At 45.2% G+C, this 20645-nt stretch overlaps 1 protein-coding gene and 1 long non-coding RNA gene across 7 annotated transcripts in view; one reads left to right on the top strand and one right to left on the bottom strand.

The window, feature by feature from the left end:
* The window catches only part of LOC105919271 (anoctamin-4), a 170306-nt gene that overhangs the window by 105244 nt on the left and 44417 nt on the right, over positions 1-20645 (top strand). The window lies entirely within an intron of this gene.
* LOC105919272 lies at positions 1946-18171 on the bottom strand. Its single transcript, XR_001165286.3, has 4 exons — positions 17419-18171; positions 12389-12508; positions 9125-9268; positions 1946-2716 (listed from the first exon to the last, which is right to left on the bottom strand). It is a non-coding gene; the product is annotated as an uncharacterized LOC105919272 (long non-coding RNA).

The following is a 20645-nucleotide window of genomic DNA, read 5'->3' as shown; positions in this document are numbered from 1 at the left end:
CCCGCTTTGTCTGGCCAACAAAGCGACTGTGAACCCGGAGGAAGAAACGAAGGAGCTTTTTCCCCGTCCCGCTGCAGCCTGCGGACAACTGCGTTCGTCAAGACGCGTCCAGAAAGCCACCTTACTCGGAGCGCTCCGGACCAGCCCTGAGGCACCTCAAAGTAACGGGGTCTCCCCTTTTATTTCTTTTTCATCCATAGGATGTTTAGAAGTGCCTGGGCAGGCGTTAGAACTTTGTAGGCGCAGGTTAATGCTTTTATTCCACGACGAAGTTGGAATTATTTTGCTGAATGTTTTTCTTTGTATGTGCATGCATTTTACAATTGATTTTGCTGTGTTGATTTGTGGTTTATCAATAACCCCGCCGTGGGTCATTGCTTCAGTTCTTTTCCATCTTCTTCCATGCTTCCCCCCCCCTCTCTTCTCGCTTCTTCTTATCAGTGCAGTCTTTGTCCGAGCTCAATTCGCGGGCTTTGCTTTAAACTCCTAGTTAGCCGCGCCCTCTCGAAGCGAGGCATTATCCCATCAGCGTAAGCGTGGTTACGTCATTAGGACCTCCCCTCATACGTCATCGTAGCAGCCATCTTGGGAGGGTGACGTGTATCTGAACTGTAGGGAGCTTAGCTGAACTAGCTTTTGTGTAAGACATCAAAGCGTCCAGTGAGATTCCCGAAGCTGTTCTGTCTATCAATGCTGATACGTGAAATGCCGATGTTTCGAGGGCGGTGTTAAACAACTTTGAGTTAAGTTAAGATCTGCTAACCGCTCATTTTAATCCATTGTTTATTTTTGTTTTGTTCTTTATTTCCACATATATTTTGCATGTTTTAGTTTAGTAATGAGTAAGAATTGCAAAGTTGTTGAATCAGAGAATTACTGTAACAGGGAATTGCTTTTGGTTCAATAAAACCAACGACTGCGGAATAGACATTGTTTTGTGTTCAGTCCAATTCACAGTTGCCTGGGTATTTAGAATTCAGAGCTAACCTCCTTTGGAGTTAACATCTGATATTAATACAGAGACAATATCATTGGATGGTGATAAGGAATAAGGATTTAAACTCTAATTGCAGTTACATTGGGGTTCTCACAGCCTGCTGGATAAACCTCGTCGGTCACAAGTCCGACCAGATCATTTATTCCAGTATAAATGAGTTCATAACAGCAAATTAACTAATGCATTAGTGGTATAAATACTTACAAGCTTATAGCTAACATCACCACCATTTGAACTATATTTTGTTATAGCGGAATTTTGAGTTGAATGATTTATTGTTTAAATTATAATACCAAATTATAATTAATAATAATAATAATAAGCATATTCACACAGCTTCTGGCATAACACTCCAAAAACATGAGAGTAATAGTAGAATGAAGCAGAGTGAGGGAATGTGGTCTTGATGTCCTCCCTCAGCCTAAGCCAATAGCAGCATAACTACAGAGATAGCTCAGGATAACCTTAGCCACTCTAACTATACAATTTATCAAAAAGGAAAGTTTTAAGCCTAGTCTTAAAAGTAGAAAGTGTGTCTGGGACTTGGTTCAGGCTCATTTAATATAATGAGTAAAACATAAGATAAAGTCATGTTTACCATTTAGCATAAAAAATATGGGCAATTTCTAATTATTATCTAATACAAATAAATTAACCCTAGAATACTAATCTGACTAAATGTATGTCTGTACATCGTCTTGCACTCTACTTGCATGTGTTTGTGTATCTATTTTTCCAAAACATTTTGAAATAGACACATTCCAAATAAAACACAATATCATAAGTTGCCAGGATGCTAGCTTTCTCACCCTTAATGGCTAACAGTTACCTTATTATCATAGTATTCTCATAGTGACTAGAAACCATTCATATATTTTTTGTCACCCTTTATTTTTGTCTACAGGGTACCAAATATATAATTTAAACATAGTGGAGGGTCCTTCGATTTTTACGTTAACAGACCAAAATGTTTTTGGATTTGCCAATATAGATGTTTTTGCCAAAAACATCTTTATTAGACAGGCCAGCACAATAAGTATTTCCTCCTGTACTTAAAAAAGAGAGTCGTACACAATCTGTGTCAACGTTAAAGCATGCATCATCACATCTATGGCTCATAAGATTGTTTTCATTTATGTCACCAGATGAAGTCACATAAGGACAAGCATGAGAAGTGTTGTATGATTTTAATAATTTTAACAAAACTTACCTTCAGCATTCAGTTTAAGTCATTTTGTGTTTTCAGTCATGTCTAACATTCTTTAAAAAAGTCTCAGGATGCAGCTAAAACTAAAATCACAGCTTGTCAGTTGTGTTCATAGAAAAATTGCTTTGCTTAGGGAATACATTATGATCTGCTGGTTCATTCACAACAAATACCTTTCACATTATATAGATGAAAGTAATAAATCTCTAAGTTTGTTTTTTGATAACCACCGTGTAGTACATTTCATTTAATTTTTCACATTCCATACAAGGCATTTTTACATCAATCAGGTATTAAATAAAGACAGAAAAGCTAAATCACATCCAATTCAAATGTGAAAACCTATTTTTATTACTATTGTACTAGGTCCCAGGGAACAGATGGTGAATATGGATAATCTGTTGGATCTTTGTAGTTTTCCATTACAGAGGATGTATGCAATGCAAAAGGAGATTCACTGTAGAGCAAATAGGTGTTCTGTTTATAAACCTCTGGGTAACAGTACGGGAGCACTAAAGAGACACAAATGAGATAATTAGACTTTCACACAATATATTCCAAATCTGGGGTCAGCAACTCCAGTCTTCAAGTGCTACTGTCCTGCAAGTTTTGGAAGCATTTCTGCTCCAACATACCTGAATCAAAAGGCTGAATTGCCCCCTTGGCATGTTTGCGCATGTACTATTAACCATTCATTTAATCTAGGTGTGTTTGGGCAAGAATGCGTGGAAAAGTTGGCACCAGTGCTTAAGGACTAGAGGTGCCGACCCCCATTCTAAATACAAAGCTTTAATATCAAACATTCTGTGTGAAATTGTGTAAATTAAAATTCACTGTTGATGAATAACTGCAGGATTTTTACATTTATCTTTTAATAACTGCGTAGTATTTTTAAGTTAAGCTTTGTTAGCTTAACTTGAGATATAGTAAATGATTTTTCAGGACGGACGGACGGACGGACGGACGGATTTTTCAGGTTAATATACAGTACTTCATGTGGGCTGCCTTTATTAAAAACTTGCTTATGTACCTTAAGAGGGTTGGATCTGTCGCTGAATGGGTCATATGGCCCATTCTAGGTTACGGCAGTCTGAGCTCAGTTTGCCGTAACAAAACAACACAGATGACACTTACGTGATCACACATATTTTTGGTTCTCTGATGTAGGATTTAATCTAAAGGGGTGATTGTGGTCTTCTCTCTACAAGTTGTAATGATTTACGGATGTGATGAACCCGGTATTCAGCCAGACACAAAAAGTATGATGAACAGGATTTATTGAAGGAGATGGTGAGGTTGAATCAGGCAAGTATACAGAAAACTATCCAGTGCCGAGTTCCGAGCAGTCATCCAAGCGGATCCAAAACAAAAACAGGAAACTGGCAAACTCAAAAACAGATGATCAGACTTGAATCAGAAAACAGATTGACAGGCAAAAAACAGAATGCTGGAGAGCTCTTACCGGAGGACAGGTGAACAGGAAAGCGAAACATGTGTGACGTTCTGGCAGGGAGCAGAGAACTGAGGCAGGTATAAATAGGCAGAGGAACAGGTGAGCAGAGTGAACAACTAGTTAATCAGAACAACTAGTTAATCAGAACAGGTGGAAGTGATCAAGGACGGGGGAGTGACTGAGGGAGCTGACAGGACCAGTGGAAGGGAACAGAATCCAAACTAGGTAAATACAGAACCAGAATAACATAAGGACCAAACCTAAGATAGAAAATAAAGCAGAAACTAACAGAGCACATGATGAAAACCACAACTAATACAGGGACAGGATAACAAATAACAGTACACAAGCTAAATAAGAATCCAGACAAAACAGAACCCAGAGTCCAAACAAAATAATAACAACCCATACAGGGCGAGCGGGTGGAAAAAAAAAGTTAAATCAAAATCTAAACCAAAAACAACCCTGACAGGGTGAACTATGAACAGAAGATTTCCGAGAACAGACTCTGGTAAAACAAAAATAGTCTGGTGGGCGGCCCGGAGCACGACCCCAAAGAATCAGGTTCTCCGGCGGGCGTCATGGAGAACGGCCTCAGCGTGATAGGTGCTCCGGCGGACGTCCAGGAGGACGGCCCCGGCATGGCAAGTGCTCCGGAGGATGGCCCCGGCATGGCAAGTGCTCCGGAGGATGGCTCCGGCATGGCAAGTGCTCCGGCGGACATCAAAGCTGATGGTGGAGCAGGAACCTCAGAAGATTTCAGCGAGACCCCCGGAGACAGGCGTCTGAAAAGGAAACCCTCGAGAGGCGCCTGGCTAACGGCCTCGAGAGTCGCCAGTCTACAGGCTTCCGAAGACGCCAGTCTACAGGCTACAGGCGGGACCAGACTGCTGGAAACAGGTGGCGCCTGGTTACAGGCTTTAGACGGGTCTGGGCTACAGAGTTCAGGAAGCCCCGGGCTACAGAGTTCAGGTGGCATCTGGCTACAGGATTCTAGTGGCGCCTGGCTACAGAATTCAGGTGGCGCCTGGCTACAGAATTCAGGTGGCCCCAGTTCTTTGGAGATGAAAACCCTCAATATTAGGCTCTGGAGTGTCCCCGGTAGTGACTGCCAGCAAAAAAGCTCTGACAGCTGACTGTCCCACAGAATGAGTGGAGACAGAGTCCTCTGGGAAGGCCAGGAGGCTTTAGAATCTCCAGGGGGTCTTGGTGGCTTCACTAATTCACAAGGCCGCGAGACCCGGCTGTAACGTTGAGGACCCCGACAAGACCCCCACCCTCTCCTGACCTGACGGGGTACTCGGCCTCCACGACCCTGACAGGAGACTGAGTTGCAGGCTGGAGAGAGAGACAGCTGTACAGCAACGTCACAGAACGGGGGCGGACCCTCCTAGGTACCAGCATCGCTGGTTGGAGGCGGACCCTCCTGGGTACCGGCATCGCTGGTCGGCGGCAACCAGAGGGGCCAAAGTTCTTATCTTGTCCTCCAGAATCTTGTAGTCGGTCTCTGGAGGTCAGTCTCAAAGAGTGAAGCGCTTCGGTCCTCCGGGCAGGAAGTGGCCGCAGGATCGGTGGAGGCTGTTAGCTGAGACGGAGACTCAGCCACTGACGACCGCTGGGCCGGCTTGATCGATCGCCGACCAGAAGAGGTAGAGCACAAACCCACAGAGACAGCAGCAGGGTCAGAGGTGACAACCACACTGGCCACTCGCCTGCGTCTGCGACGGCGGGGCTGCTGCGCGAATGTGCTGCTGCCGCGAAGGTGACGTCGGGGACTGACACCGAGGGGACAAAACGCAAAACAGGAACCCTCAAACGCTGATCCCTCCATCATCTCTTCGTCTTCCTCCTGCCAAAGCTCTGGTGAGTAACTTTTCTGATTGTATGAAGTGGGACCAGTAAGAATTAATCTGGTCTCCTGCTCAGCCCTGCCTGCCTGCACCTTCTACCAAGATTCATCTGCCTAGTCTGGTTCTGTTTGCCTGCCTCACCTGCCATTTTTCATCCTCTTAATAAACCTTTTAAAAATACGTAACTTTGTGTCGGCCTGAATATCGGGTTCACCAGCAGTAACCATTACACTAATCCTCTGTAACAACCCCCTGAGGCCTCCATAAAGCACCTCAATTTATACTGCAATTAAATTACCCACTCTGTTTACTAATTATACGACTCCTGCAGGCAAGTGGTTTATCTGAATCTTATGTAAGGGTTGCAGAGTAAGGGGGACTGAATAGAAATGCATGCTGTTTGTATATTTGTAAAGCATTCTGATAACTGTCACAATTATGTGATGTGAAAATGTCACAAGGGTCAGGGGTAGGGAAAAAATGGGATATTTGTTACTTAGAATTACTCAGGATGTGTCACGTTCTGTTCTGGTTTATTATTTGGTTAAGTAGCTCTTTTCGACTTTGGGTTTATTTCCGTTTTTGGATTCTAGTTTAGCCCCTTTATTGTTTTAGTTACACATTGTTTTGGCTGAATTCCGGGTTCTGCTCCACACCGTTCATTACAGATGAACCGACCAAAGAAATAAGAACCCGTCCCCGCTTCATTTTTCTTTTTCTGGAAGAGCAGCGCTCTGCAAAGCCGGCACTTTGCCCAGCTCGCCGGCTCGCATTGTTCACCGGATCTCTTCCTTGGGGCGGATGAAGGATCGATAATGGGATCTTCTTTCAGGGGAACCAGATTAGCGTTCTGTCCTCCCGGTGTCGGTCCCAAATGTCACCTCCGCAGCAGCAGCATTTCTCCGCGGCGGTGTTTTCCAGACCCAGACTTTTCTATGGAGGTCGAAGCAGAGGTGGTGCGGGATCTGCGCCCGGACCTTTTTCCACTATCGGCTCTGGAGTCATCTCCTAACATGGAGCTGCGGAACTCCCCGCGGATTGAAGCAGCTCCGCTCTCCCAAGGTGGATCTGCCTCATCACCAAACCCACCGTCCTGCCATCGGAGGAGGAGAGGCTCATCTGCCTGCCACTCTTCCACCAGTAGGGGGCAGCGAGTCGACGAGCCAGTTCGCTTGCGGTTTGCTGCTGAGCCCCAAACTCACCCCCTTTCCTGTTTGGCAGACCACACTCCCTCGCCTCCCGCAGTGGAGTTGTCCACAGCTCCTCCTGGTGGCACCCCTCACGCTGAGCATAATTTGTTGGAGGACAAATTAAGAGCTTATGCCCCCATAATTAAACATCTGAGGGAGACCCTGTTTTCTCACTATTCAGCTGAGTTGGAGGCAAAATTAAAGGAAGTGGAGGGGCACTACAAGTCGGCCCTCCAGGCTTTCTATAGCCCACCACCTACACCCGTTCCCGAGGGTCCGCCTCTGCTCAAACCCCAGGGAGGTCCGCCGCCAGCGGGCGACGAGGAGACCCAGGAGGGTCCGCCGCCAGCGGGCAACGAGGGGGTCCAGGAGGAACCGCTTCCACCCAAGCCCCAAGAAGGGGCCTTGGGGGACCCGCCCTCAATCTCGGCTCCAGTGCCGGCTCCCCACAGCTTTAAAGCCCAGTCTCCATTGCCGGCTCCCCGCAGCTTTAAAGCCCAGTCTCCATTGCCGGCTCCCCGCAGCTTTAAAGCACTGTCATCCACAGCCTGTAGCCAGGCCCCATCCACAGCCTGTAGCCCGGGGCCTCCTGAATCCTGTTGCCCAGGGCCTCCTGAAGCCTGTAGCCCGGGGCCTCCTGAAGCCTGTAGCCCGGGGCCTCCTGAAGCCTGTAGCCCGGGGCCTCCTGAAGCCTGTAGCCCGGGGCATCCTGAAGCCTGTAGCCCGGGGCATCCTGAAGCCTGTAGCCCGGGGCCTCCTGAAGCCTGTAGCCCGGGGCCTCCTGAAGCCTGTAGCCCGGGGCATCCTGAAGCCTGTAGCCCGGGGCCTCCTGAAGCCTGTAGCCCGGGGTCTCCTGAAGCCTGTAGCCCGGGGCCTCCTGAAGCCTGTAGCCCGGGGCATCCTGAAGCCTGTAGCCCGGGGCCTCCTGAAGCCTGTAGCCCGGGGTCTCCTGAAGCCTGTAGCCCGGGGCCTCCTGAAGCCTGTAGCCCGGGGCCTCCTGAAGCCTGTAGCCCGGGGCCTCCTGAAGCCTGTAGCCTGGCTCCCACCTTAGCAGCGTGTAGCCCGGCTCCCTCCTTAGCAGCCTGTAGCCCGGCTCCCTCCTTAGCAGCCGATAGCCAGGCGCCCTCTCCAACCACCTGAAGCCAGGCTCCTCCTTTAGTCACCTGTAGCCAGGCTTCCCCTTTAGTCGCCTGTAGTCCAGCGCCTCCTGTAGCCTGTAGTCCGGCGCCGTCCCCAGCTTTTGGTGCGGCACCGTCCTTAGCCTTTAGTCCGGCGCCAGTTTCTGTTTTCTTCCTCTCCAGGCGTTGGCCTCCGAGGGTCTCGCTCCGCCGCCGGTCGTCTGAAGTCCTGCGCCACCGCCGGACTCCTGTCTCCTGTCTGCCTGTCTCGCCTGGTCCGTCCTCCGGGACGACCGCCGGAGATCGTGTCTCGCCTGGGCCGTCCTCCAAGACGACCCCCGAACAATCTTACTCGCCGGTGCCGTCCTCTGGGACCCCCGCCGGAGCTTCTGAATCTTGGGGGTCATCCTCCGGGCCGCCCACCAGACCTTTGTTTCTAAAACACTGTTTCTTGAGACTTTTCGGTTAGTTTTTAGTTCACCCTGTCTGGGTTGTTTATGGTTCAGGATTTGATGGGTCATTTTTGGATTTTGTTTCATCTGTTCGCCGTGTCGGGTTGTTTTGTTTTGTATGGACTGTGTCCCTCCGTCCTGTAACCCCCTCCACCCACCCGGTCTAATCTGTTTTATTTTCGGTTCGAAGGACGTCTGGAATCCGTCCTTGAGGGAGGGGCTCTGTCACGTTTTGTTCTGGTTTATGTTTATTATTTGGTTAAGTAGCTCTTATCGCCTTTGGGTTTATTTCCGTTTTTGGATTCTACTTTAGCCCCTTTATTGTGTTAGTTATCTGGTCCCTGTTTTAGCTCTGCTTTTATTTCTGTGCTTGGTTTGTTTGGTTTTGTCTTAGGGTTATTTTCTAGTGTTCCTGTCTGCTCCCTTAATCACTCCCACCTGTCCTTGATTATTTTCCCTCCGCTCACCTGTCTATCCGCCTATTTAAACCTGCCTTAGTTCTCTGCTCCCGGTCAGTTCATCACACTTAATGCCCACGCATCTGTTCCTCCTCGTTTGTTTCGGTAAGAACCCCAGCACCTTGATCCTGTTTTGGTTAACCTGCTTCTGTTTATTCTGCCCAGTTCTGTTCCTGTCAAGTGTATTGGATGTCTGCCTTACCCCCTTTTTGGATCCGGTTTTTGTTCATTTGCCCTTCAATAAAATCCAGCAAAAGGAAAAACATTGTTTTGGCTGAATTCCGGGTTCTGCTCCACACCATTCATTACAGGATGGGGATCTTGCATGTTATTAGGAACACTTTCCCTCTGAATCTCTTTGTGAAATAAAACACAAACCAGGGCAGCAGAAATACTCACCACTGAGCTTGTTAACAGAGTCTGGTTGTTTGAGAGCCTTGTGAACTCTTCGTTCAAGCCTCCAACATCTCAGCATGAAGAACAGAACTAAGCACAGCTGCAGGCCAAAGGTCAACATGCCCAGCACTATGATGGTGCTATTGACTGTTGAGGGGGAGGAACAGAGAACAGGCAGACAGTTGTATTTCTTTTCGATATACAAATGCAGGGAAGTAAAACCAGGGATATGTTGCTTTGGCTCCTACACCATAAGGAAAGCACTCCAACTGTATTCAAGTACTCTACATATGCAGACATTGTCCTCATCACAAACAAAAGCCTATTTGAAGGCCTGAATACCAGTTCCAATTCATCCTTAAACTATTTTTATTTGGATAAAATCAGGATTTTTTTTTTCCAAACCAAATCTGCTAATCCATGTCATTATTGATTGATTGATTTTGGGCAGTTGTGCTGGAAAATTGGCATCCCCAAACTGTCCCCACAATATCAGGAGCATGAAGTCACCCAATATGTTTTGAAAGCATTGGGGGCTCCTTTTTACGGGAAGTAAGAGGCTGAACCCAGCTCCTGGAAAAACAGCCCAATACAATAATGATTTACACTTGGCATAATGTAGAGAAACAAGTGCTGATCTCCTGGCAACAGCCTACAAGCCTCATCCATTGGATTTTCAGACAGAGAGGCACAATCATCACTCTAGAGAACATGTCTCTGCATGAGAATTGGTGACGTAAGTCTTGGATGCAGCTGCACAGCTATTGAAACCCATTCCTTGAAGCTCTTGATGCACTCTTTCCAAGCTAATCTCAAAGCAGCATGAAATTCTGAGGTGTGTAACTACTGGCTCCAAAGAAAGTTGCAGACCTTTTCACCACTCTGTGATTCTACATGGCTATTATGATGTGGTTCCCATTTGCTTCAGCTTTGTTATAATACCGCTTATTGTGGACTATTTAGTGCTGAGAAAATTTCTAAACTAAACTAATTGCACAGATGTTATGCTGTCATGGGTCTATTCTGGAATTCCAGCACTGACAACAACCTATTCATTCACATATATTTGTAGAAGCAGACTGCATGCCCACGTGGTGGAATGCATTCACAGTCCAGTTATGGAGGTGACTGGAACACCTGAATTCAACGTTATGGATGGCTGAGCGAATACTTTTGGCAATATAAGTTATGGGCAAAAGCAGAGAGGGTCATTCGATATATGTTGCCCTCAGATAAATTATTCTAGATCTTTTGTGGGAGAATGTGAAAATGATCCAGGTAGCAATCAGCAAAAAGATCAAAAGCTTTATGCTGGTAGAGTAAAAGGTTGCATCAGCACCCCTGGCAAAGCTATTTTCTCTCTGTTATTTTCTTTCTCTGAGTGATACTAATACAGAAATGTTCAACAAGGTTTTTTGGGTAACATATGCTGCTTACATATAACGTTTTTCAGGGACTTTTTATAATTCTGTAAAAAACACACACACATCCATCTAATCTTACACCTGAAGGTTTGTCCTGCAGAGATCAGGCAGTGGTAATAATGTGGCACATTTATTGAATTCTTCTTCTCACGGCATTGAGCGTTTCTGAGACGATTTCTTACAATCTTCCTTTGCTTGTTGAGTGGGCCAACATGCCCAGTTAATGAAGCTTCTGCCAAATGGAAACGCATTATGCAAATACGATAATCCGCTAAAGTTAGCATCTGCTTTAGAGACACTTTTGATCTTCTAGTCAAAAATTTAAAATACTTAGACCATAGTTGAAGCCTGTGTTGATAATCCTATATAGAACAGAGAAATATAAACTTAAAGGCATACTATGCAACATTTTTCAGTTAATTAATGTGTTCCATACCGTTTTGGATGATTAAATGAGTCATTTCAGGTCGAACAAAGGTTTTCTCGGCCGCCCTGGTGGTCTGTGGGGGAAATACCGTACTTGAGCCCTCGGCCCGCACCCACAGGCTCAGAAGTCTCGTGCAAGACCGCGAGAGTCGGTCTTGCTTTACGGCGAGAACTCCATTTGTTTTTGCCCTGCCATTCACTATATGCACGCGCGAAAGCAACAACAAAGAACCACGTGTTAACGTCAAATAAACATGCAAGCATATCAGAGTTTTTATTATTATTATAATAATTATATATATTATAATTATTTATTTATTTTTATTTTTTTTAATAAATTTTTATGTTAGCGAGGCGGTAGCGTGAGTTTGGCGAGGCGGCCGCATCGCCAAGATAGCGCTACGGGAAACCCTGATGTTCATACTTTCACTGTGTTAGTCATTGTTTGTACTGCCGTTTTTTTTTACTTTTCGTTGCGTTCGCCTGTCTGCTAAGCTCAAAACTATCACACCTGGCTTGACGGAGAAACCAGAACAGCTGAGCATGTTTATGACAGTGCATTTTTACTTTCGCCCTCTGGGGGGAGCCTCGCTGGAAAATCAACCCCGGTTGCATAGTATACCTTTAATGCATTTTCACAGCTTTTTGGGGATTAGGAGCATTTTCAAGAGAGCTTCTTAAAGAGAGATATGCATAAAATCTTCAATAAATAGGCTGAGCAAAGTTAGACTCATTGTATATAGATCACAAATTGACTGATATAAACAAACAAAGTGAAAAGATATCCCTTTTATCTTTTCTGTGTCTAGTTCTCATGAAACCAATATCATGTATCCTCACATCTTATGAGCTGGATTTATTGTTTCAGCATGTGTAAAATTATCCAGCTCAGCCTTCATTAGTCAAAGTGTTTCAAATGTTCCACCAGAGATGATAAAGGGAATCCAGACTCATTAAAACCTTTACAATAGCCCTTTGGCACCAAGCAGATGCTAACTTTAGCATTGTTAGAAAAAGTTTGCCAGTCCTGGTTTTCTCACAGAAGTCTTTTTATCTTGTCAGCCGATGCATGGCAGCCTCACCTCTGTCGTTCTGCGCCCAAGGCAGCTGTGGCTACTAACGTAGCTCATCACCGTCAGGGTGTGAATGTGTGCATGAATGGGTGAATGACTGACGGTAGTGTAAAGCGATTTGGGGTCACCAGACCAGATACAGTGCTATACAAGTACAAGCCATTTACCATTTGACAGTTACTCTTTTTCTTTGGATACTTAAACTGCTGCTGTAGAACCTATTAAAAGCTGTCTGTGGCAGCTTCTGCTATACTTTGTTTAGTGTTAGAAAGCTTGATGTGAAGTCAAAGCAATAGTAAAACAGATATACCGCTTTTAGAAGATGGCTAAGAATGGCTCAATACCGGTTGATGATGCTGTGGTGGCTTCCCTGAAAGGGATCTCTGTCTGAATGTTGCCCAAAGTCAGGTTCTGATTCTGAATAAATCCCATTGCACAGCTCCCTTACTGCTCCTACTGCCAGTCTGTTCAAACAAAAGCAGAAAAGAAAATTATATCACAAAAAGTTTGTCCAGTTACAGATTTAATTTACTAAAGTAATGTATTAAATTGCACATATTGTGCATAATCCACTATTTTAGCCCTTACATACATTTTGTTGTGTACTTGGAGTCTCTAGGAGTGCAGAAGAGTTGAATGTAGTCTGTCCAGGAGCTGCCTAGATCTCTTTGTATTTTGTTTGTGTCATATTTTTCAAGCCACTCAGTTTTTTCTATTGTCTATTATGTTGTTAAACAAGGTCATGGACTTCTGGCTAACCAATTTCAGGAATCCGTCATTTCAGATAAGATAGAACTTCATTGATCTCACAATGGAGAGATTTACTTGTGACATTGGCTCTTATAAGCAACATAAGGTGCACAAAGGAGGAAAAGGTGCATGAGGTATATACAGCACATCCAGATATATACAGTGATTGGGGGAAAAAAATCTAAATTTCAAATAGTTATTTTACATGCATTGCAGTGTACAGGATTATTGCACAGGTTATTGCACAGGGTATCAAATAGTTATTGCACAGTTATTACAGTTTTATTACACCAGGTTATAGCACTCAAAAGAATTATTGCACGACTGAAGAATGGGCCACCCATCAAAACGGTGATGGGTGTATTAACCCATACGAGTCATTAGACCATCCCCCAGCATACTACAGACATGGCCAAATGGGGTGGAGCAGAATGCTTCAGCATCCTGGAGCTTGAAAAAAATGCTTTATTGTGTATTTGCAAATGACCTTGTTAAGCAGAGCACAGCAAATACTGTGACGTAATTGTTCAAAAAATGTAATAGAAAACAGAGAAAACTGAACGGATGGAAAAATATGACCCAAACAGAATATAAAGACATTGATGCTTCACCTGGACAAACTGTATTAAAATTTGCTGCACTCCTAGACACTTCAAGTACAACACAATGTATTTTGCATATGTACCCTTTAAGCAGCTAGTACACGGGTGAGAAACCTTTACAATCCAAAGGACCATTAATGGTTCTTTGGATAGTAAAAGTCCTTTATAGCTCTAGAAACATGTTTTTAGAGCTGTAAAGACCTTTGTCACACTTATTACAAAGTAATATTTATTATCAGGAAGTCCACAAAATGCAGTTCAAAGTCTTCAGTTGATCCAAAATGCTACTGCAAGAGTTCTGATCAAAATCAACAAGAGGGATCATATTTCTCCAAATTTATCTTCCCCTCATTGGCTTCCTGTTAAATCAAGAATAGAATTTAAAATTCTCCTTCTAACGTATAAAGCTCTTAATAATCAAGCTCCATCATTTATCAGAGCTCTGATTACCCCGTATGTTCCTAACAGAGCACTTCGCTCTCAGACTGCAGGTCTGCTGGTGGTTCCTAGAGTCTCTAAAAGTAGAATGGGAGGCAGATCCTTTAGCTATCAGGCTCCTCTCCTGTGGAACCAACTCCCAGTTTTGGTCCGTGAGGCAGACACCCTATCTATTTTTAAGACTAATCTTAAAACTTTCCTTTCTGACAAAGCTTATAGTTGGAGTGGCTCATGTTACCCTGAGCTACCTCTATAGTTGTGCTGCTATAGACCAGTTCATTGCTATTGTTTTCATCCGGGTTTTTCGCGCATGCGCACCGGACTGGTAGGCAAAAGGCGAACACAATGGCGGACGCAAACAGAGAAACTGAGTTCTCCACGTATTTTTCTTCTTTAGATAACGTATCACAAGATCGTTTTAAGAGTAAGTTGATGGTTGATGGTATCAGATTGCCAGATCCACACAGCAAAAGCCTGAAGGGACGGAGCGAGTCTGTGAAATGCTGGCCAAGTGTTCCGTACCGCGACATATACAGCTGCCTTATAAACACGCAGGCCAGTACACACGAGAGAGCACGAAAGCATGAAACCACTGGACGGCTACAATTATTTTATATCGGGAAATAGGCTCCAGCAACTCCCGCGACGCCATGAGGGATTAAGAGGGTCAGAAAATGGATGGATGGATGGATGTTCAGACATGTTTGTGTAACAGCAGAAAGCGGCGTGGGACACAGACCGCGCCTCAGCAGAGAGGAAGACCCACCCGGTAGGTTTAAAAAAAAAACATTGTTCACTACGGATTATTTTGGTGTTTTTGTCTTATTAAAATGGGTGGGGGTGTCGGCGACGTTGCAGTGTAAACACAGACGTACTAGCGCGCGTGAACAGGGGCATAAGGCAGCTGCTGTCTGGCACACATTATTGCACACTGATTGCATAAAGAAAACTAAATTGATGTGGCGTGCTGCTGCTGCAGCGCATCGACTCCACTTCTCCGGCCTGTCTAGCGATCGCCACCTCCCCTCCGCCGCTATTTAAGTAGAACAATGACTAGAGCAGAATTAAGTTGTATTTACCGGAGATGAAGTGTAGACTGCAAATTCTCTCGTAGTATGATGGCTCCCCCAGTCCATTGGGAGTGTCTGCCTGCGCTCTTTTCATTGAAAATATCCATTTCTTTCTTCGTCCTTCGGTAAACGACAGAAACGTACATCCAACGATTTGGAATGCCTCTCTGTGCAACCGGGAGCACAACAAGTCGTAGGCATTGCTTAGATTCCATAAATAAACAAAGTAAAAGTACGCTCTAAATCACCCGTTTTGTCATGTAGTAGACGAGAACAGTACTGTTTTTTGCCTACCAGCGGTAGCCATGATGTCACGCGTGAACTGGTCTATGGGCTTAGGCTGCTGGAGGACATCAGGGTCTATTTTTCTCACTCTGCTGAGTTCATCATATTTCATCTTTTATCTTTTAGTTCTCTCTCTTTTTTCTTCATAGTAGGTACATCTGATCTGGCATTCTGTTAGTTGTGATATCATCCAGGGAAGAGAGATCATCCGCTATTATCATATAATGTAGAAAGGATTCCTGGATGAACGTGTGCTTCTTTTGTCTCTTTTTTGTGTCTCTGCTCTGTCTTGTCTGTATCTCCCGGTCGGTCTCTAACCAATCTGTATAATTTGATTAAATTTGACTTTGTAAAGTGCCTTGAGATGACATGTATCGTGAATTGGAGCTATATAAGTAAAATTGAATTGAATTGAATTATAAAATAACCTCAGCGTGGACATTAGTGTCTGATCCGTGTTAGTTTTGCACGTTTTTCATGAGGTCTTCTTTTGATAACTATTTTGAATCATCTTTCTTCCTCATCTAAAATGATGACATTAGATTCCCTTGTCCTTGTTTGGTGTGAAATTTTTGACTTTATTGTCATTTATCTCCACATCTTCCCCAGTCTGGGACACATGATCATGCGAAAAAAACTAGTTTTAAGGGGAGACAGTACAGGCATGGGGAACTTATGTACACCCAATGATTCAACCACGTTTAGAACCAACCTTAGAGAAAAGCAGTTTTTTGTATGCCTTTATCATTTTACATCTTTTTGAGCAAATGTTGGTACATTGCTTCAGTTTATTGAGGTTTGCAGACTTTAGTGTCTGAACAGCTCTATTAAGGTGACACCACAGCATTACAATCAGAATAAGGTCAGGACTTTGACTGGGCCAAAACAATGCCTGGATTATTTCATCTCTCCATTCTCTTTTAGATCTGTTGATCCAGTTAAAGTGGCAGTCCTGTTGACGAGCCCATTTGGACCAATGTTACGCTGGCAGACAAAGGGCCTCATATTTAAATCTAAAAACTGTCTTATCCAAACGAGTGTATGGCCATTTCAAAGACTGTGAGATATCCAGGTCCAGTGGTCCAAGTCCAAATCATAACTCCACCTCTAACGTGTAACGGTTTATGAGATGTTTTGTGCTGATATACTGGATTTTATCTGAACATTATGCTCTGTGTCATGGCTCAACATATCTTCTTTATTCTCATCCATGCATGGATTTAGCTTCAGAGGCCTTGTGGTTGATTCAGATGCAACTTTGTAATTATAACTTAAGCTAAAATATTTCTTTTGAAGAGAGAGGGACTTCTCGTTCCGGCAACTGTTGCAGCAAGCCTTACTTGCTCTGCCTTTTTCTAATTATTCAGAATTTTCTCATAACATATAACTAACTTATTGAGACTTGTGGAGATGGGGTGCTTGGGGTTGTATAGAACACGTTCTAAACTTGGGGTAAATTTGCTGGGATGTTTACTCATTGAAAGATTGGCAACTGTCTCAGATGTCTTATGATTAAGACTGACGAACCTCAAATAGTATGGAGCTGCCCTTGAAAGCCTCCCAAGACTGGGTGGCAACAACTGACTCTTTAAGATCATTGCTAATTACTTTACTCCCTTGCATGGTACCCTTGTCAGCAAAAGTCCTGCTTTTGAGGGCTCATTATGATGATGTTTTAATCAAGAGCATTTAATCAGCAGAAGTTGACCACAGCCTTCCTTCTCTAATGCGTTGAAATCAGCAAAAACCCTGCTTTATGAGACCAGCAAATTAAGACATTAACATTATTTTTAACTTTCTGAGGATGGGAACTGAACGATGTTAGCCAACAATTCTGGTATACAGGCCAAGAAGGTTTTTCCATTACATGCAGAGAAGAGGTTTTCATGTGTAGCCAGGCTTTACACCTGGGTGAAATTGTACATTTTGATATATTTTGATTCAAACAACTGCAGTCATTTTGCATGAATAGTGTCTTAAATGACTCCTGGCAATCATAGTGTAATTGAGTCGGGTTTAAATTTTAAATCTTTTCAAAGTTCATTGCTGAATTTTATAAACCCGGTACCCAACACATATTATGCATTTACACACACAGCAATCAGAGCATAGACCAAAAACGAATCTTTAACTCTATTGAGATGAAAACTGTTCTCCGAGCTGCAACAGTTTGTAAATAATGTTTTCATTGTCAAGCTTGAAGAAAACTCAGGTGGAAAGCATACTGACCTTGCAGCTCCTACCTCTCTCTTCTGTTAGCACTGCTGTCCTAATGAATATAGTTTAGGTTTACTAGAAACAGAGAATGCGGTCAAATCCCTTTATTATGGTTCTCCAGCATGTGTTCCCTGCTGGCTCCCAGTGGAAGGCTGGTTCCCTCCCAGACAGATCCTTTCACATTCAAGACATCTCACTCTGCTGAGTGGTAAATGGATGTGAACATGACGGAAAGAGTACGACACAGGGTACTTTAACTGAGAATAAAGGCCACTGATTAGAGCAGCTACAAGCAGAGGGGCAGGTAAACATGTGTTCAATGAGTAAACTATCCACAGGACTTTGATCAGATTTACACCTATCTTCCATGCCTCTGCACTGTCTCTTGTTGCTTTCAAACCTGATTATGTCCCCCATTACTGCTACAGGGAAAACTTAGGAAATCCCAATGAATAAACCCAGATCCAACAAAATGTTCCACCTGCAGAAAATTCAGAGTTTAAAACTTGATTTTTTTTTCTTTTTGGTAGTTTGATCTGTAAAGACGTAACAGCTTTGTGCATTAATGTTGAGTTTTGTTTAAATCTCAGAAATAAATACATTTTCAGTATGAAAATAAACATTTATTTAGTTTTCACTTTGTAAAACAGTGTGGTGGGTTGGGTTGCTATTTAGTGTAAATAGGATATTTCTCCTGTTACGAAATTAACCTTATTAAATTAAAGACATCAAAGTGGAAAAGCAGCAACAATTATGAGGAAACAAAAATGAAAGGAAAGAGAAAAAAACATGGAAGTGACAACAAGAGTCAAATCCATCCATCCATCCGTCCATTGTCTTCCGCTTATCCGGGGTCGGGTCGCTGGGGTAGCAGCTTCAGTAGGGAGGCCCAGACGTCCCTCTCTCCAGCCACTTGGGCCAGCTCCTCCGGGGCAATCCCAAGGCGTTCCCAGGCCAGCGGAGAAACATAGTCCCTCCAGCGTGTCCTGGGTCCCCCTCTGGGTATCTTCCCGGTGGGACGTGCCCGGAACACCTCACCAGGGAGGCGTCCAGGAGGCATCCTAATCAGTTGCCTGAGCCACGTCAACTGGCTCCTACGGAGAAAACTAATTTCAGCCGCTTGCATCCAGGATCTCGTTCTTTCGGTCACGACCCAAAGCTCATGAACATAGATGAGGGTAGGAAAGTAGATCGACCGGTAAATCGAGTGCTTCGCTTTTTGGCTCAGCTCCATCTTCACTGCAATGGATCGGTACAGCGCCCGCTTCACAGCAGACGGTACACCAATCTGCCTGTCGATCTCCCGCTCCATCAGAAAAGGAGATTGACAGGCGGATTGGTGCACCGACAGGCGGATTGGGGTCGGTTGATCTCCGAGCGGGAGATCAACTGACCCCAATCTGAACTCGAGTGGTGTTCTGTTGTTGGACTTCTGTGCTCGTCATGGATTGTCCATCACGAACACTATCTTCAAGCATGAGGGTGTCCACATGTGCTCTTGGCACCAGGACACCCTAGGCCGTAGTTGAATGATCGACTTTGTTTTTGTTTCATCTGACCTGCGGCCGCATGTCTTGGACACTCGGGTGAAGAGAGGGGCGGAGCTCTCCACCGACCCCTACCTGGTGGTGAGCTGGCTCCGATGGTGAGAGAGGAAGCCGGTCAGACCTGGCAGGCCCAAACGTGTTGTGAGGGTTTGCTGGGAACGTTTGGCAGAGTCCCCTGTGAGACGGAGCTTTAACTCCCCCCTCTGGGAGAGCTTTGAATACGTCCCGAGGGAGGTGAGGGACATTGAGTCTGGCGGCAACCCTCGAACACGCTGGTGGACACCGGCGGTAAGGGAAGCCGTCAAGCTGAAGAAGGATTCCTATTGGGCTTTTTTGGTCTGTGGGACTCCAGAAGCAGCTGATGTGTACCGGCAGTCGGAGCGGCGGGCGGCTCAGCTGGTCGCCGAGGCAAAAACTCGGGCGTGGGAAGAGTTCGGAGAGGCCATGGAGAAAGACTTCCGTACGACTTTGAAGCGATTTTGGTCCACTATCCGGCGTCTCAGGAGGAGGAAGCAGTGCGGTACCAACACTGTTTATAGTGGGGGTGGTGTGCTGCTGACCTCGACTCGGGACGTTGTGCGTCCGTGGGCGGAATACTTCGAAGACCTCCTTAATCCCACCAACACGTCTTCCATTGTGGAAGCAGAGCCTGAGGATTCTGGGTCGGGTTCTCCCATCTCTGGTGCTGAGGTTGCCGAGGTTGTTAAAAAGCTCCTTGGTGGCAAGGCCCCGGGGATGGATGAGATTTGCCCTGAGTACCTTAAGGCTCTGGATGTTGTGGGGCTGTGTTGGTTAACACGGCTCTGCAGCATTGCGTGGACATCGGGGACAGTTCCGCTGGATTGGCAGACTGGGGTGGTGGTCTCCCTATTTAAAAGGGGGGACCGGAGGGTGTGTTCCAACTACAGAGGAATCACACTCTTAAGCCTCCCTGGTAAGGTCTATTCAGGGGTTCTGGAAAGGAGGGTCCGTCGGATAGTCGAATCTCGGATTCAGGAAGAGTAGTGTGGTTTTCGTCCTGGCCGTGGAACACTGGATCAGCTCTACACCCTCAGCGGGATCCTGGAGGGGGCATGGGAGTTTGCCCAACCAGTCCACCTGTGCTTTGTGGATCTGGAGAAGGCATTCAACCGTGTCTCTCGAGGTATCATGTGGGGGGTACTGCGGTGGTATGGTGTATCGGGCCGTTTAATAAGGGCTAACAGGTGTCTGTATGACCGGTGTCAGAGTCTGGTCCGCATTGCCGGCAGTAAGTCGGACTCGTTTCCGGTGAGAGTTGGACTCCGCCAAGGTTGCCCTTTGTCACCAATTCTGTTCATAACTTTTATGGACAGAATTTCTAGGCGCAGCCAGTGTGTTGAGGGGATCCGTTTTGGTGGCCTTAGGTTTGCGTCTCTGCTATTCGCGGATGACGTGGTCCTATTGGCTTCATCAGGGCGTGATCTACAGCTCTCACTGGAGCGGTTCGCAGCCGAGTGTGAAGCGGCCGGGATGAAAATCAGTGCCTCCAAATCCGAGACCATGGTCTTAAACCGGAAAAGGGTAGAGTGCCTCCTCCAGGTTGGGGAAGATGTGCTACCCCTAGTGGAGGAGTTCAAGTCTGAACAAGAGTCAAAGAAATACTGAAAAAAGGAATAATCATTTAAAAAAGATAGTGAACTAAATTTGCCTACTTCATGCAGTCATATTCTA

The sequence above is a fragment of the Fundulus heteroclitus genome, unplaced genomic scaffold, assembly GCF_011125445.2.
Source record: "Fundulus heteroclitus isolate FHET01 unplaced genomic scaffold, MU-UCD_Fhet_4.1 scaffold_50, whole genome shotgun sequence".
Lineage (NCBI taxonomy): Eukaryota > Metazoa > Chordata > Actinopteri > Cyprinodontiformes > Fundulidae > Fundulus > Fundulus heteroclitus.
Note: the sequence above shows the minus strand (reverse complement) of the source record. Positions and strands in the feature narration are given on the sequence as shown.